General features: G+C 39.2%; 1 long non-coding RNA gene across 1 annotated transcript in view; it reads left to right on the forward strand.

Moving 5' to 3' along the window:
- The first annotated feature begins 277 nt into the window (after nucleotides 1-277).
- The window catches only part of LOC106962814 (uncharacterized), a 24,287-nt gene continuing 5,894 nt past the window's right edge, over nucleotides 278-18,670 (forward strand). Inside the window, exons 1-2 of the long non-coding RNA XR_001428061.1 lie at nucleotides 278-387; nucleotides 16,935-16,940. This is a non-coding gene — a long non-coding RNA (uncharacterized LOC106962814). The remainder of the gene's footprint in view (nucleotides 388-16,934; nucleotides 16,941-18,670) is intronic.

Here is an 18,670-nt window from a genome sequence, read left to right on the forward strand (position 1 = left end):
TTGACCTTGTGCAGCCTTCAACAGATGTTGAAATTTGTCCTCAAGTAATTTCCCTAGCAACAAAAGCAGAGGAAAAAGGGCTCAGATCCCATAGGTTTGCACGCTTCTCAAGCTGGAAGTCTTTAGTGAGAGCAATCAAATTTCTCATTCATGTTGCTAAGTCATTCTCAAAAGCTTCAAGCACATGTAAAGGTTGGCACAGCTGCAATCTTGCCAATACTACAGAAATCTCTCAAGCAAAAACAACAATCATTCAGTGTGTTCAAACTGATGTAACAATTATAGGCCACGCAGCTAACTGCAGCTACAAAAGCAGCATCAGAAGATGGTTCTTTTTGAAGGAGCCTGAGGTGTGAATGAAGACACAAGCACTGTTTTAGTTTTGGTGTGAATGTATTAGTGATTTGAAGAATAAAAGACAACAAACAGTTACAAATACACATTGAGAGACAACTTGATTCCAAATAAATCAATTCAAAGATCAAAGTCCTTGTCCTTAGCTCGCCATCAGTTCAAAGAGGATCTGAAGATCTTATCCATCATGGGGGAAAAAAAAAAACCCGACCTTTGAGCAGAGAGTGCCAGACTACAATCAGCTGTGAATTCCAGTGACGGCCCAGGTAACAACCGCTGACATTCTAATAAAACAATGCTCTAATGATCAATTGAGCAACATTTTTATGGTGCACAATACTGCTATCAACCCAGCAAATTCACCAATAGTTCAAATCAGTTGTTTCAAAGATTTGGATGGATTTCCAGGATGAAACATTCAGCAAGACGCCAACAGCCAGCCACAATCACAGTGGAACAGGTGATGATGTTCAAACTGCGCTGAAGGCGGGGCTTTAAATAAGTTGAACAGTTTAGGGCAACACAGGAAGTGGGCCCACAAAATAAAAGTCTGGCTAATTGACTAAATGCGGGTTACACTGAGAATAGAGTTTGAAAGTCTTAAAAGAGGAACAGATATCCCCTCACGCAGTCCTCTCGGAAAACTCAACCCTATTATTGATTGTGGCTTAAAGGTCGGAGGACACTTACAAGCAGCAGGGCTTTCAGATGTGGAGAAACATCCTGTGATAATTCCAAGTAATCATCATGTTGCTGTTCTTTTAGTTCGACATTACCACAACCAAGGCAGACAGTTCACTGAAGGTGCTCTGCGCTCAGCAGGATTATGGATTATTGGTGGCAAGAGACTAATTTCCAGCACACTTCACAAATGAGTAACCTGTAGGAAACTTAGAGGCCGCCTAGAAGTGCAGAAGATGGCTAGTTTGCCCTCTGGCAGACTTTCAGTTGACCCACCGTTTACTCATGTAGGTCTGGACGTCTTTGGGCCTTGGAATGTTAAGTCTCTTCGCACAAGGGCAAATAACACCGACTGTAAAAGGTGGGCAGTAATGTTCACCTGTGTCAGTACCAGGGCCGTGCATATAGAGGTCATAGAGGCAATGTCAACTTCAAGTTTCATAAATGCCTTACGTTGTTTCCTCTCAATCAGAGGACCTGTCAAACACTTATGCTCAGACCAAGGGACAAACTTCATTGGTGCATGTAAGGAGTTGCAAATCAATGCTCAAGACCCAGAGATCACAAGTTATCTATGGGACAAAAGCTGCACCCGGACATTCAACGCCCCACATTCATCTCACATGGGAGGAGTCTGGGAGAGAATGATTGGACTCGTTCGACGCATTCTTGATGGCTTGTTATTGCAAACCTCAACCACCCGCCTCACACATGAGGTTTTGGTCACCCTCATGGCAGAGGTCATGGCCATAATGAACGCCAGACTCTTAGTTCCTGTCTCAAATGATCCTGAAACACCTGAAGTTCTCTTGCCCGCAATGCTTCTAACGCAGAAAGTTGGTGCCGTTCCAACACCACCTGGACGGGGAGTGTATTGTAAATACTAAGATGATTTCTTAGCATCTTATTTTCTGTTGTTTCATTATCTCCCCTTGTGGCAGAATTTAAGTTAGGTTTTGTTTCCGTTAAAATTCCGTTTGTCTTGTGTTTTCGGCCTGCAATGTGGCAGAGCGACAGTGTCTAAATCTTTTTTCAAGCCTCAAGTATCTTTGTTCGTAAGTAGTGTTATTGTGCTCAAATGTTGTTTGACATAAGTTTGTCTGCTATTTAAGTTGTGTCATCTTTAACCTTGTTAAACGTTCCCAGCCTTCGTGGCACTATGTGTTAAAATTCTCTTTCATGTAGTAATGTGTGTACTTGAGACGTGCAAGTTGTTCATTTATGTCTCTTTATGGTTATTTTTCAGTTTTACAAAAAAGATTAAAGATCAGACGTACTTCAGTTCGACGTTTGGAGTTTTTTGTTCGTTCACTATCTGTCTAACTCAGTCCAGCACGCCTGTGTGAGGACAGAATATTACCCATAGTGTAATCTGTAACTAATAATGATTTAAATTTAGAAAAAGAAACAACACTAAAATTATTTCAATCTGGAAAGACTCAGACGGAGAAAAGGAGATGTTAAAAGATTTATTGACAAAATGAATAACAGTTCTTTGGCGCTCGGGCCCCGGCTGAAGATTTGAGCTGTGAATTGCAGTGAACTGGGATGAGCTCCACCGATGCTGATTAGGGATGCTCTACCCCCGACACTGGTGGTGGAGGTTGGATAAAGATGACATCTTGGAGAACCAGAGGATGTGGGTTGAGAACAGCTGGAAAGCGCCTGACAGTGTGGGAGTGGATCCTTATAAGCGGAAGCTTGACTGATGATTGGATGAGGTGGGTCGAGGTCCACCACTGAGGTTGGAGGCGATGAGCATGATGGAGTGATTGGATGGAGCAGGAGAGGCAGAAGTCTTCCAGCTTGAATTTGCACCTAGGCTTCATGTGGTGGTGGTAGAATCATCCACCACACTGCTTAACCAATATGAATTCAAATCAGAATTAATCAATCATAAAAAGCAAAGTATACCAGGCTGGTCACAACTTTCTTTTAGTCACAACATAACAGAAATTATTTCTCAAGTGATCAAATATCTCAAAATATGCTATCCAGCAGCAGTCAAGAAACAGATAAACTAGTCTAGTATTTTACTTTTCTGTAATTATAAATTTGAAACATTCGTTCATCTTTAAACTGTTTTTTATTCTGGTTAAGTAGGCGGAAGCCTCTCTCAGGTCCAGCATCTGAGACACACAATTATGTACTGCACCACCCTGCTTTCATTAAAAACATCTTGGAAATCTTATTGTCTCTTTGTTTTGTCCTTTTCTTACATTACCTTTTGGATGAAGGAAAAGTAATTTATAATTGCTTTGCGGAAACAAATGATTCCTCTGACTTTGTGGAAAAATATGTTTGGTACATTTGTGTCAACTCATTAAACATCAGATTAAAAAATAAGGATGTAATGATGGGGCACAGATTCAATCATTCTGGACATTTCCAATGTGTCAGGAATTCTACAATAAGATGTGATGTTTCTCTGTAGAGTACACCTGTACAGGATCTTTTTTGTACAGGTAAAAAAGATCCTGTTTTTGACCTTTTTAATGGGATGTAGATATTATGCAGTATACACACAGCAAATCACTGAAATATGTAAAACTGAATTTCAAAGCTTATGTTTGTAGCCCAGTTATTATTTTTGCATTGTGAATGAAATACAACAAAAAAATTCCTGAATAAAATTGGACAGAAAAATCACAAAAAGTAGGTTATGTTTAGTGCTCAAAAACTGGTGCTAGTAATATTGGTTAACATGTTCAAACTGTCCATGTCGCCTCAGAGAATAATTTACCACTAAATATGCATGTAAAAAGAAAGAAAGCAAAAAAAGAAAAAAAAAATTAAGCATGTTGAGAATGAAAGGTTTAGGGACTACGCCTGAACTTCATTTGCATTTGGATCCGTACATTACCAACATGACTAGAATTGGCCTTGATCGGTGGGTCAAGGCAACTTGTAAATAAACAAAGTACATCCTATTTTATTTTAAAGTTCTGTTGCTTATTGAAGAGATTTTCATACACAGAATAATAATTTTTGTACACTAACAAAATCATGGCTCAATAGATTATAGTAACCTGCAAGCAAACCCCCTCAAATTTGTGTGCACTCAGGTCCATGTTACATGTTCTCATTTTAGGCAAGTTAAATCTATCTGATTTAACATGAATTAGAAAGTTAACAAAAAAATAGCATGTTATAATAGACTTGACCTTTATGTTATTCTAGTCAGATTTGCTTCTGTAAGGGAAGAAGTTACAACAGCATAAAGAAGCTACACCACCAGCTAACATATAAAGAGTAAACCTAGGAAAACCAATGCATTGTCCCTGATGGTGTATATTAGATGTGGAACTGACCTACTATAACTTGTTGCCCATCTATTCTGCTCTCATCAATTCTCATCTCCCATACAGCTGCCCCCTTCTCCCTCCCTCAACACAATGATGATCAACTCCTTCTCAAACAGGAAGCCCTGCTCCCATATCTATAAGAAGCACAAACTTCTCTTCAAACTATGAGGAATTTATTAACAAAATACTTCAACTTGTAAGATTATTTAGTTAAACTACTAACCTGCCACTAAACTAAGTGGACATGAGAAGAAGAAGTAAAATTAATAATCTATGAAAACACAGTAAAAAAAAAAAAACAGCAGTAAAACAATTCAGTGAACTTTAGTTTAAAAACCAAGCTTTGTTTTGAAGAGATTGGAATGGGACAAAATTAATTTTAAATCTATTAAGATCAACAGTTGGTAGATGTTCTACATCAGTTCACAATGCAATGCTGATAAGAAAAAGAATATTATCTTAATGAAGCAATGTTTTATTAAAAATGAGTAACCTTATGAAAAATTGTTTGTCAAAGTTGTACTACTGCTATCACAGTGACTGATAGGATCTAAAGATGAACTACCAAGATGGCAGCTTAAAATGGATGTAGACTTACAATTTAGCTGATTAACAGCAGACGTCACAGAATAAGTAGTTCAAAAAGAAATTGCACCTGTGGCACTATTTATCAATCTCGTTAAGTCCCATGTGGGCCTTTAAGTATCATTAATACCAATATTAACACATCTTCAGTGCTGGTAGTCTGCTGCCTGTCTGTGGCATGAACAGACATGGCATGTGTTTACAACACAGTAGAAACTGAATGTTGTTTCTGTCTTAGCATCAGCAGAGCTTTAGCAGTCTTTTACTGCATTTTAACAGTAATATTCAGACATTATGGTCTCCCAGATTCAGCACTTGAGCTGCAGTAAAAGATTGAAATCCTGTTCAGCATGCTGAATGTTGAGTTTGTTTTAAATTGTACCATGTCTTCTTTCTGCAGTAATCACAGTTCATTTTGCTGTTTTTTATTTTGTTTGTTTTTTGTTTTTTTCATATAAATCTTGATGGGCACTTGTTCTGGTGGTATTTCAATTCAGGACTTTAGTGATAAACTTAATGTTTGTGCACAGAATAGAAAAAAGATAAGACTTGTTATTTCTAATTTTTGGTTTTCACTTGATTTTGAACCCTCCAGTGCTGCAGGTCTGGTAGGGGGTGGGATCCTGCCAACAGGTTCATAAAGATGCCTTTGCTGCTGTGACACATTATGGTCTCCCTTGGGCTTTTGGGCTCCACAAGAACTTAAAGCAGAGGTAGGAAGCACATAAAGACGGCAGAGTCTGAGAGGAAGATAAGAAAAGTGGGTCTGTGCGTGTCTTCACAGTGTTTAGTTGTGATTAGTTATAGCAGCATCTCTGTGGTGGCTGTGTATCCATGTGCCACTCAGGGCATAGTGGTGTGTTCCTTTTGCTATCCTCATGACCTCGGACCTAAACACACCAATTAACCACAGCTAGACTTTCCACTTTTCTTGAAACTTTGCTCCAAACAAACTGCGTCTGAACCCCCTGGCAATGTTCATCTTTGATCTGCTGCTTTTCACTCTGATCTACGAGATTCACCAAATGATTTTAGCTGTGAGTAACAAAATAAATAAACCAACATGCTAAAAGAATTTCAGTATTCTTGAATAAAACATACACAAATGTATAGCCTTTTATGATATGACATTGGTGCCTGTGCAGTATGTTAACTCACTGACTTTGAAGTTTACATTATTTCACGTTCAGCACATCATGGATGAACTGAACATGAATAATATATCTAATAAGAGGTAATTAATGAGTTAAGTATAAATTGACTGAAATTCTCTGATAAATAATAATAATAATAATAATAATAATGTTACACACAGTTCTGATTGAAAAAAGACTAGGTCATATTCTGAATGTTCATACTTTTGCAAACTAGGTCTATACAAACAAATAAATGGATGGTATCAATTGGTCCAATCGGTTCCCCAGGAAATTAGTGCTGTGAAGTTCAGTTCTTTTCAGAGAGAAGGTTCTTTTGGTGCTTAATTTATTATCGACTGCAGCCTCATGCTTTATCTAAACTTGGTAAATGTGAATGGTTTCTATGTTGATTAATCCTTTTTGGATTCAGTGTTTTTCATAAAGACATTTCTTGCCTAATTTTACGTATTTCTTCTGTTACTAGAGCAGGCAGGTTTTATTCCTTTTTTCACATAATGACATGATCCGAACTGCACATGTGACTAGAAACAAAGCAACCAAAGCTACTAATAACAAAACACATTCTGCTGTGAGCAGGGCGGAGCCACTGAGAGTGAGAGCTGAGTGGCTGTTTGCACTCAGCATCAATTTAAGGAGTTTAGATATAGCATAAAAAGATAAAATACATTTTTCTACATATGTGACATATTTTTCATCTGTCCACCTCTTGCTAAAGTTTGCATGCAGAAACACAGTCAGGCACAGACTACAGACTCACCATGGTGCCTGTTTTGTGACATGAATGTGTTGAGGCTGTCTGGATTTGTAGCAGCGCTGAGGACCAGAAGCACCTGAGGACCCTAAAGCATGCAATGGCAGCCTGTGTCGGGAAACAATTCGACAATCAGGTACTGATATCCAGGTTGTTATTTTAAGTGCTGAAAATAGGGAGCTTTTATGTGCTGGTTATTAGTTGTTTACATTTTAAATGATAATTGAAGAAACTCACAGTGTTTCTTTGCTACATTTCTGGAGCAAATGGGAAGAAAAAAGAAATCTGTCAATATCACAGTAAAAGAGAAACATGCTAACAATAAAAAAACCTTTTAAACTAAAATGTCAAAGCATCACATTTTGAAAGTATACTTATGAGAAGACAATGTCATTTATGTCCATTTGATGCAATTACTTTGTTGTGTTTATCAAGTTAGAACATATTAACACTACCCATAATGCCAGAACCTTTGTTGTACATTGCCACTGTCTAGTGCAGAGGTTCCCAAACTGTGGGGCGTGACCCCCTACGGGGGCGTGCCATTGCAGGGGGGGCGCAGGAAGCCGTCTGGATGAAAAAAAACAAAAAAACAAAACATGAACTCTGTATGCGCTGGGTTTTTACCTTAGAATGGCCAACTCTCTGTTATTACTATGTCAATTTGATACAGTAGAGGCTTCCACACTTCCGATATTTGTGTCCTCTGTCACTTTTATCAGCAGTTAAAACTGTTTAATCCGTTGTTAACATCTCGTAACCTGTTTTTCCGAGCCGCCTTTAAACGCAACTTGAGCGCTACGACTCTCGCGCTGAGTTTCCACCTGTGAAGGAGACCTGCTGCTGCTGGGCGGAGCTACGTAGGTTTGTGTTAGAATCACGGCAGCAAACCAGCAAAACGCAAAGAACTTTAAACAGTTTTTCCCCCAAACTAACCGACTGAGTTGAGTAAAGCTGTTGGATGCAGGTAATGTTAGCTAAAAGATGACTAGCTAATATCAATACAGCACCTTAAGCTTGTTAAGTAGCTTGTAGGCTACTGGTGTTGTTGTCTATGTTCAGCTACCCCCTGCGTTCGTATGGAGCCGGGGCTGAGTATAACAGGGAGTCTCTAAGAATCCGCCCCCCACCCCCTTCGCTCACACACATCGTTCAACCAGACAGATATTTGTAAGCCATAGGGGGGACCCAGAAATAGTTTGGAAACCACTGGTCTAGTGAAATTATTTTCACTTGAAATAACTTATCAAATTATACTATTATGCTGTAAAACAGATCCTTAGCACTGCAGGGCTGTCAGGTTTCAGGTTGCCATTCTGGTCAGACTGAAGGACTGGAGGAGGTCTGCACAGCTCAGAAAATAACTTTCTGCTGATCTTTAACTTGAAATTATGCTCCTTTGAAAACATAAAGAGGAAAAAAAGGCCCAACAACTTTGTCTTTGAACTGTCATATTCAAGTGTTAATTTGCTAGACTATCTCAATGCTGCCTTACATGTATTACACCTTGTATTTTGTCCTTGAACAGATCACTTAGGATAGGCATCAGTCCGTAGAAACCTACAGACTTCAAAATCAAGAAATATGAACACAGCCCACATAATGGAGATGTGTACGTGTTATAGACTGTAAATGAATTTTTTTCATTTTTTATGCATTGTACATGTTTGATTAACCTGATCTTGTTCGTTTTAAAAGATATAATATTTTAAAAGATATAATATTTGACAGTATCTTTCAGGAATTATATTTTTCATGCAGTGTATTATTTCAAATAAAACTTGGCTCCAGCATTAGTGAGGCAGTATGAAATTAATACTGCAAGGTAGCGAACTGGATTTTGAAAGCTGTTTTACAAGTCTCAACTGATCAATGCTTAGATGGCTCAGAACATCTTCTCTTAGGCTATCATTTCAACATAAGAGCAAGGCGGTGCCTCATTAGGAAGGCTGGCGTTGCAGAACAGAAGACCTCAGAGTTCTCAGAAAACAAGACAGATTTCAGGGAGGGCTTGCAGGACCCATCACAGCCAGTTTTTGACTTTGTTTACCGTACTAAAAGCAAGGGTAAATATGTTCCAGAGCCTCTAAGCTTGAAAAAGGAGAGACAATCGTGACCCCAGGAGTGCATAATAAATTGTTCACTCTTTTATTATACTCACACTGTCTTGTGAAACCCAGAAGCTGGAAAGCTGATGCATTTATTCTAGATCTAAGAACAAGCATCCAAGCATCAGAATCTGACAAACACATGTAGTAAATGAAAGAGGAACATGTCAGACTTCATCTGTTTTCTAAATTCTTGTGAATTAATTTGTTTTATAAAGAAACTGATAAGGAGTTCAGCTATGAATTTATAAAAGCAGCACAGAACAACACATTTTTAGTTTTAGGTCTCTTACTCTGGTCAGTAGATTATTTAGAAACTACTGAAACGTGACACAATAGCGTCCCTTTAAAAGAGACAAGGTGTGTGTAGTGTGTGATGGTGTGGTGAGTGTGCAAAACAAAGAAATGAGAGGCAGATAAATGCTTTATGTGTGTTACTCCCTCCCCTTAGAAATCTGTTATTTACTCTGGATCTTCATTCAAGTAGAAATTCAACTCTGGAGTCATAACAGCTGAAACACCACTCACTAGTTGTTTCATAGGACCACATTTATGTAAAATAAAAATCTGTACCCACATATGTATGATGTCTGCATGACTCGTTGAGGTGGGGATGACAAGTCCACTGGGATGGCCATTATTAATCAGAGCAAGATGTTTATTTTTTTTTATCTCGTTAATGATCCTGACAGACCTGTTTTACATGAACCCTGGCATACTTTTCAGCAACATACATCTGTTTGTGTCACGATCAATCCTCCACTTCCTCTTTTTCACAGCTGGGCCTCTGCAGCAGCCATTCAGATAGAAGGACATAATTAACAATTCTTTTCTGAGGTTCAAAAGTCAAAGCTGTTCAATTTTCAATTTCTGATATGTCAGACACCAGTCATGTTTTTATCTAAATGCCCTGTTTACACGACAATGATCCAACGAAAATGAAATCTTTGTTTCGTTTCTACTAACATGTTTACATGAAGACGTTCTAATTACAATCTTTGTTTAAACAGAAACAGCATAAATCGAAAAGGTGTAATGCCCCTGCTACTCCACTAGTTGGTGCTAGGCTTGGACAAATGAAAGTTCTCCCTTCATTCTACATCATCGACTGCATTGTTTACAAAGTTATCCCACCACTGACTTGTTCTCCCAGGTCGCGTCCAGTAGCGCCTCCTCGAAGTGTTTCTTTGTCGCGTACATCCGCTAATTTAACAGAGTGGACCTGAATGAGATCCGTCTCCGATGACTTAAGTAAAGAGGTATAACATGAGCACCGTGTTGGAGAGCTGTAGTTAGGTTTATAAGAGTCAGAAGCACAAATAATACTCTGGTATCTGGCATTTTCTGTAGTTTCTTCTTCTGATTGTAGGGAGCTGATATGAAATGTGTCATACTACGTAAACTATTCTGTTTACAAGACAACGGACACCGGTACGTTTTAGAAACATCGCACTCTGGAACCCGTTCTCAAACTGTGCCGTTGTCAGAGAAAACATTCGCCATTTTCGTGTAAATGTACAATGCAAGCACAACGAAACTCTTCCATTTTGACCCGAAATTGTTGTCGTGTAAACGGGGCCTTAGTTTCAGAATCAAAAGAACTTCACTAAGAACAAAAGAATCTGAGGTCTTAACACTGTTCCCTGAATGTGTGAGCTTAAGTCCAAAGATACTTAAAAATTCCTCGAACTGGAAGCGATATCAGTGTTTTACCTCAGAAGCATATAGTCAACCGGTTGAAGCAAAGCTGGGCTTTAAAGAAAAGAGAAATTACAAAGTTAGGAAAGTGCAGAAAGTATTCAAATGACAAATATAGATACACATATATAAATATCTATATTTATATATGTTTTATATATATATATATATATATATATATAAAATATATATACAAAATGTTAGAAATTGCTTTGGGGTTGTTTCACATTGCACTGAGATGGGCAGAAAAGAAAAATAGAAACAAAAAAAGGGAGAGATGGGGAAGAAGTTTAATGAGAAAAGAGATAACAATAGAGGAATGCAGGGAAAAAAAGAGAACCAAGAAAACACAGTGGTAAACAACATATAACAATAACAACATCACATCAGTTTGTGTTCACGAAACCAGGACAAGTAATCAAGTTAAATGTCCAGATTGGTGGTTTGCTATGATTAGTTTGTAAGACAGACATCTGACACATTACAATACCTAATATCACTATAGCAGGCTATAAATCGGTTACCTTTGCATGTCAACTAGCTTAGGATGACCAGACATCCTCAATTTCTTGGGACAGCCCCGTTTTAAACTACCTATTCCCAGAAATATTCATGAATGAGACATAAATGTTGTGTGCAGACTGTTATTATGGTAACTGAGGGTAGAAAGTGTGAATGAGCATGTTGTGCCCAACAGGAGTTGTAATGGTAGCTGGTGGTGCAGCTAACACTACAGACAGTAGAAGAGCAGAACAAGCTGGCATTAAAAATTAAACACAACAAGCTAGAACAAAAGAGCAGAGCGCCAGCTACTGGCCACCGAAGGGGAACTGTACTGTGATGCGGTATGCGTCCATCTATTGCTTGGACTGATCTTTGTTAATAAAATCTTGGTTTAGCTTAGTTCCTAACTATGAAGCAAGCAGACAGAACAACAAAAGACAAAATGAGAGCACAGGGAGTAGCTGAAATTTGAGCTAGAGAAAGTGGAAGAAATTGTAACGAGGTGATAAAAATACAACTAATTGTAAAATAAGATGTTTTGGAATTAACTGGTGACCTTTATTTCATAGCTCGATATGAGTTTGGGCATATAAAGATTCCTCAGAAAAAAGATGAAAGGGTCAAAGACAGAGAAACTGAATGAAGAAATACGAGGACTGAACATGAGGAGAGAGATTGGTTCTGTTCCATCAGCTTATAGCTCCAAATAAAAATAGTTGTCTTTGTTAAAGATAACATTTTTGGCATTTCATCAGCTGAGGAAACTTGTCCATTAATTTAAAAAAACTTTGGTGATCCCAGTTCCTTACCTGAAAACAAATTCTAAAGGAAAACAGAAACAGTATGTTCCATCCATCCGTCCGTCCATCTATTCATTTTCTGTACACTCTTGTCCCTAGTGGGGGCTGGAAGGGGTTCTGGTGCCCATCTCCAGCGAACATTTTGGGCGAGAGGTGGGGTACAGTATGTTAATTAATAAATTGTAAATTTTAAGTATGTTGGACATCCTGATGCTTTTGGAGGGAATTGTGATTTCACTATGTCTCTGTTTTGGAATAGTGAAGAACAGAAGGAAGAAAAGATGGAGGAAATCAAAAGACTGTCAGAAGAGTTGTGAGGAGGAAAACATAATGATTGAAAGAAGAATAAGCAAGGAGGAAAATAGCAAAAGAATGTTCCAAAGAAAACTGTGTTACTTTACCACACTTCCTCTTCTTTCAGAGTGGCTGTATCCTCAGTTGTAGGTGTTATAGATGGTTCTGGTTCAGTAGCCTGATAGCCTATGGATAGAAGCTCTTCATGGTCTCTCTGTACTGAACCTGAGGTTCACCTCACTTCCCAACTTTGGCACCTTTATGGATGGCAACATAAAAAAATTGAAGATAAATTGAAAATAGGTATATAGGCATATTGCTAAAATGTGTTTTATTTCTTGTATATTAAGTATTTCACTTTACTGTTCATAACCTTCTCTGCTCTTATTCTATCTAGATCTCCATGGCAACCAGGTCTGATCTCTATGGCTGATGGCTCTTCACACAGAGGTCTTGTAGAACCATAGATGAGCTGATGCTAGCAGACTCCCAGACCAACCACAGTTCACTCACCTCATACACATAATATCCTTACATCAATATATATATATATAAAACAAGTGCATGTTCACTTACATAATATACACTACTGTGTCTGCTACTACTGCTTTCTTAGCTTACATACCAGCCTCCTCTCACTCTAAATTACATGAGATAAGAACTTAAGGAGTATCTTTGTAAGACTCCTGGCACATGAGAGACATATTGCGATGGGTCTGATGAGGAGGTGTCTTTGATAACCAATCTTCCGCACACAGTGGCCTTGTATCAACTAAACTATGTGAACCCCTATGCTGAAATATGGGGCTAGCCAGGGGCTGGTGAGGGTCTCTGCTGTCTCCCAATGTCTCTCTCTGAAGAAATCTGAAATATGAGAAAGTCCATCAGTCTATGGCAGGTTTCAGAGCCCAAGCTGTGCTTAGAGGTGAGTGCAACTATATCTATGGGATAATTTTACTGATGTAAAATTCAGTAAATTTTTTCTGAATTTTACTGAATTCAGTAAAATTCAGTAAATTTACTGAAATTCAACTTATCAACTTCAAGTTTCAAATTATCAACTTATCAAGTTGATAAGTTGACACTTGATAAGTTTCATATTGACTTATCAAGATCATACATTTTAAGTTTGAAAGCAGAATTTCGTATCTTTTATCTCAAAACTTGTAATACTTGCACTCAAAACGTCTGCTCTATTTCAAATATTTCTATGCTCTCTCAAATCTTTGTGCTCATGCTCAGATTTTCTCCTCATGAGCAAAACTTCTTTGCACAGATTCACTCTCAGCTCACAAACGTCTGCGCACTTGCAAATTCTTTTCTGCTCTCTCTCAACCAAAATTACTGTTACCTGGTAACATTGTAACCAATAGAATGAAGGTGTTATAATGGGCAGCGGGAGCCTCCCTAGGGTGTGTTGGTTTCCTTCTAGTGGGTGACTTCATTTTGCTAGGATACAAATAAATCTTGTGACATTGCAGAAGCATAGTGAATGTGTGCTGTAATCAAAACTGAAATATTACTGATGATGTGTGAGCTTTTTTTTCAGTAGTGATGGTTTTTTTGGCCAGGCAGTGAATTTGCCCTGTCTGTGGAATTCTTTTCTGTGTACTACTTTAGAGATTAGGGTTGTCTTTTTAACTGTTTAACTGTTTTCAGTTTTTACAAAGCCATGTCCCCTGGACTGAGGAGGTGGGGGCAATCAGTACACAGCAGGAGTAAGAGATTTGCTCAGGGCAATGAAGGAGGAGAAAGAGGTGGTGACTATAGTGGGGGTGGTGAAATTGGAAAAGCATGTGGAGAAAGATGTGACTGTGGGAAGTATCCAGATATTTCCAGATGCCCAATGCACAGTGGGTCTGAGGGCCACAGCAGAGCCACCCTCCCGTGGGACGTGACTCACCTGGAAGGAGGGCCAAGCACTGCCAGATGTGGAGGAAGCCGTCTGGGTCCCTCACACTAAGCCTGTCTAACACTGTCTTGATTGTGCTTCAGCATATGCTTCCAGTCAAGGGTGAAAAATGCAGGCACCAGCACATGCCAGAAGTCTTTCAAGCATAGCCTAGCAGTCAGCCTGCAGCCGTGCACCACTCTGATCTACACACACGCTCACACAGGCCCCCACACAAGGATATTAAGAACCTGATTCACACGCACACATACACACACACACAGAGCAGAGTTCCTCCCAGTCATCCAGTCAGTGTAGTGCAGACATGTCACCACACAGCAAGTCAAGGCTGGTTAAGCTGTGAAGCGGCTAAGAGGGACCCAGTCCAGACACCCAACCCTGGGGATAGCAACACACAACACACCCATCCAGACACGCATATGGCCCACCTCACCTACTAAACATGGAAACCAAACACAGAAGGGTGAAAACAAGGAAGAAAAGAAAAGTGACTTGATGGTCTCTCAGTATTCAGAGGTTGGAGTGTCGAGTAGGATCTGAGCAAACACAGAAAACACTAAATTAGTTGCTTGAGTCAGAAAAGGTAGCTTAATTTACCTTGTAAAAATTTGCATTGCTTCAATTGATTAAATTAGGGCCCTATGAGTTTTATACAACTATATTTCAGAACAACCTACTTCATTGTACCTTCATAAGAAAAGACAAGAATTTCTCCTCAGCAAGCATGACTCAGCAATTCAAATAAATCAGGAAAGCAACATGTTCAGAGAAAACACATCCAGCTCCACTTAACCTGGCAACTATCAACTCCTGAAAGAATTTATCTAATTTAGCAGCGATGAAGAGTCACCACTGCCATGTTTGTAACTGTGTGTGAGCCTTGGAGGTTCCTCCGAGAGTGTAGAGACTTGTAGCTGGTGAGCAAACATCTCTTTCATGCTGAAGAATCCCATCCAAATCCCCCCTACCTGCAGTTACACACACACACACACACACACACACACACGCACACGCACACACACACACACACACACACACACACAGATGGCTACCTGCAGCCTGTAAAAGTCCAAGAGCCCTGTGTAGGAATGTGCATGCTGCACAATGACCTCATTGTGCCATGATATGGCTTGTCTGAGCTTCACTCTGTGGCAAAGTCACACCTGTTCCACCTATGCCAAAGGGCTGACAAAGCCAAAGATATATCAATCAGCATTCAGAGCACACAGAAATGAATAGCGCAGAATGAGAGACGCATGCATATACATGCAAAGACCCACTCACATTCAATGTGTCCCTGTTTGTGTCTACAGCAGAGTGGACTGCTTAGACTGTTGGTGCCTAAATAAGCTGGGACATAATGTTGTTTCACAGGTTTTGAACACAATTATAAACACAACACAACAAGGAAAACAGATCATTTGCCCACTATGAAAAATGCCAACATACAGTAAAAAGTTCTATCTTTTCATTTTAATATAAAGTACAATATGTTAGGCACATGGACAAGATTATAAATCTTTACTATAAACCTTTGAATGCACATAACCTACTGTTCAATGTTTCAGTAGTTTTTGCTGAACTTGTGTTTGAGCCATGAATCGACCAAAATATTTTCTGGTTAGGTCAGAATTAGTATTCAAACAATCCTGTTGATCACGATGTTCACATTCTGACATCATGAGGCCAAGATGATATCAACAGCAGCTTGCCCTTTAGAGACTTCAAAGAAAATGTTCTCAGACGGAAGTGGCTGCTGTGCTTAGAGTGTCACAGAGCGTCATCAGTAGGATGCAACAGAGATACAGTGAGATTAGAAGACTCATACAGAGGTACTGAAGTCCTCTGGACACATCCCATACCGATGACTGCTTCATTGCACACAGTGTCCTACAGAACCAGATGATGAATGCCACTCAACTCCTGGTACAACTAAGAAAAGTTAGTGTAATATCAGACCATTCAAAGCCATTCACATCAGCATGGTATACAGGCTAGATGAAGGATTTTCTGTAGTTATTAATAGGCTGCTTAATTCTGTTAATATATTAACCATAATTACTATGGTTATTAATATTAAACGCTAGCTGGTGAGCGAAAGACGCTGATAATGACCTGATCATGGTTATAAGAGGAGCCTGTTGCCAATCCTCCAGTGTCTGAGTATTTGCCTTGAATGGTATTTCAACCTGCCTTTGTGTGCTCTGAAATTCTTTGTGTTTCTCTTTGGTGACCATGTACTTGACTGTTGTGGTTTCCTTTAAATGAGTTTTTCTCCAAGGCTTCTAGCGTAAGAGCAAGGGGTGTTGGAGGGTGCCATTATATTGGATATTTACGGGCAAATATTAATATGGAAGCATGGCTGGAAAGGGGAGTAAAAAACAGTAATGTGCTGGCTAAAACTGTAAAGTATGGTTTTGCCTGGTTTTTGGAGTCACAGACTCGAACCACGCTGGTGAGCCATAACGGACTGTTGGATCAGAGTTGGAGCAGTTTTACTGCCGTTCGTTTAAAGATTGGTAATTTGTGGTGAGGTGAGTAACCAATTCCTTGTGGTTGATGATGCTATTCCAGCCATCATCATTCCTGATGATCATCATTCCTGATGATCATCAGTCCCGATGATGGCGGGCATAGCAGGCTGCTATTTTGTGGACATATGCTAATTAAGCTAACAGACTGCTTTGTACCTGTAAGAGACTGAATACGTGAAGTTGATCAATTAATTTGCTAGCCCTGTTTGCAACTTTTTTTTAAATATATATACATATTCTTATGTTTAAAGGTTTTTGTGTGTGTGTAGTTCTGTGAATGTGAGGTTTCACTAAGTGTGCTAAGTGTCCTCGTACACATCTATTTGGGTTGTGGGGTTTATTTGTTGTAGCACTTGATGTGATTAATACCCAATTAACGGGTGGAATACATCCTTGTGCTATGGTTCTACTGGGCTGAAATAAACAGTTCTTTGTTCTTGGTGCATTGCCCTTGGTTTATTTACTAACCAGTATGGTTTATTAAACTGGTAATTATCATTTTCCCTTCCTTATAAGTGCATAAGGTTAAAATTACACTGCACTTTCATGCACTTTTATGTAGTCTATTCAATACATACACTGGTATTGAATAGACCAGTCTAAGACAATCACTACTCATGAGGTCACATTGTGTAGTATTTGATAGAGTGTAGGTCAGAGAATCTGGGAACTGTTCACATTGTAAACTTGGACAGTGGTTGCATATTTACTTAACTTTGATTTAACCAGGCAGTCACCATTGAGATTATCCTGCCTATTATTGCCAGGTCTCATTTAAAATGAGATGTTTTAAGGAAGACCTGGTAATGAGGCAGCGACATAAAACGAAAGTTACAAACATTACATCCAAATAACATCCACAAAAATGAGTGTTAAATGAGTTTTATCACATGCAAAAATACACTTTCCACTCAATTAGTATGTGATGTTTTTTTTTGTTTCTATGCAAGTTTTACACAAATTATATTGTGATATATTTTGTTACCGCCACCCATCACAATATATTGTGTTATGAATGTTATGCCATATCGCACATCCCTACTCCTTACCACTCATTTCATCAGTTCTCGAACCAGTTCACAGCACTATAGTTTTTACTAAGCTCGACCTCCGCAACACCTACTACCTACCAAGGGGCGCAGGATAAGGGTGAAAAGTAATGACAATTCTAGGGTTCCTGACCAGCAGGGGGCCCTCCACAATTGAAGTATTTATTTTTTATTCATAGAAATTTAAAAAAAAAATCGAGGTCTTGTCAAATACAAAATTAATCATATTGTATGTTCAAAGATTGTTTTGAGCAGTAAAAAATTAATGTTTCCCCCCCCAAACACACATCCGTTTTTGCCCTGACACCCCCCCCCCCCCCCCCCCCCCCTCATCTTTGTTTCCTGGTTTGGGGGGGTTGTGGGGGGGGGGGGGGGGGGGGTNTTAAAATTTCTATTTTCCCCCCCCCAAAACCCTCTCCGTTTTTCCCCCACCCCCCCCCCCCCCCCCCATCTACGTTAAATGGTTCGTTCCGGCTTGGAGCGCTTGAGAGTGACGCTGTTCAGCTGCAGTTAGTAGAAGCTGCAGCTGAATACAGCTGCCACGAAACGACTGTGGCTGTTAACTATGCTGCGAAGAAAAGTTATAGAATCAAGTTTTCAAAAACAAAATAGAGAGAGGGAGAGAGAGAAAAAAGCAAGAGTGTTAATTTATAACCCAGTTTTTCTCCAAGAGAGGTGGGTAGACTGTGTGATATTATCAACCATTTAGCATAATTAGCTTAGCTACAGACTACTGTTTGCCTCCATTTCACTAGCATTTAATGAATTAAGGAAAAAAAATGACCAACATATTCATATATTTAACTTGTTCCCTTGTACCTTTTACCACTTAACAACAGATGAGTCAGTCAGCAGCAGCTCTAACCCACGTCCCTCCTGACCTGTTGTCTTCTGAGTGAAATTAAAGCTGCATTATGTCACTTTTATATAAATATTTT

The sequence above is a fragment of the Poecilia latipinna genome, unplaced genomic scaffold (assembly GCF_001443285.1).
Source record: "Poecilia latipinna isolate Pla-1442-1.1 unplaced genomic scaffold, P_latipinna-1.0 Scaffold1464, whole genome shotgun sequence".
NCBI classification, from domain to species: Eukaryota; Metazoa; Chordata; class Actinopteri; order Cyprinodontiformes; family Poeciliidae; genus Poecilia; species Poecilia latipinna.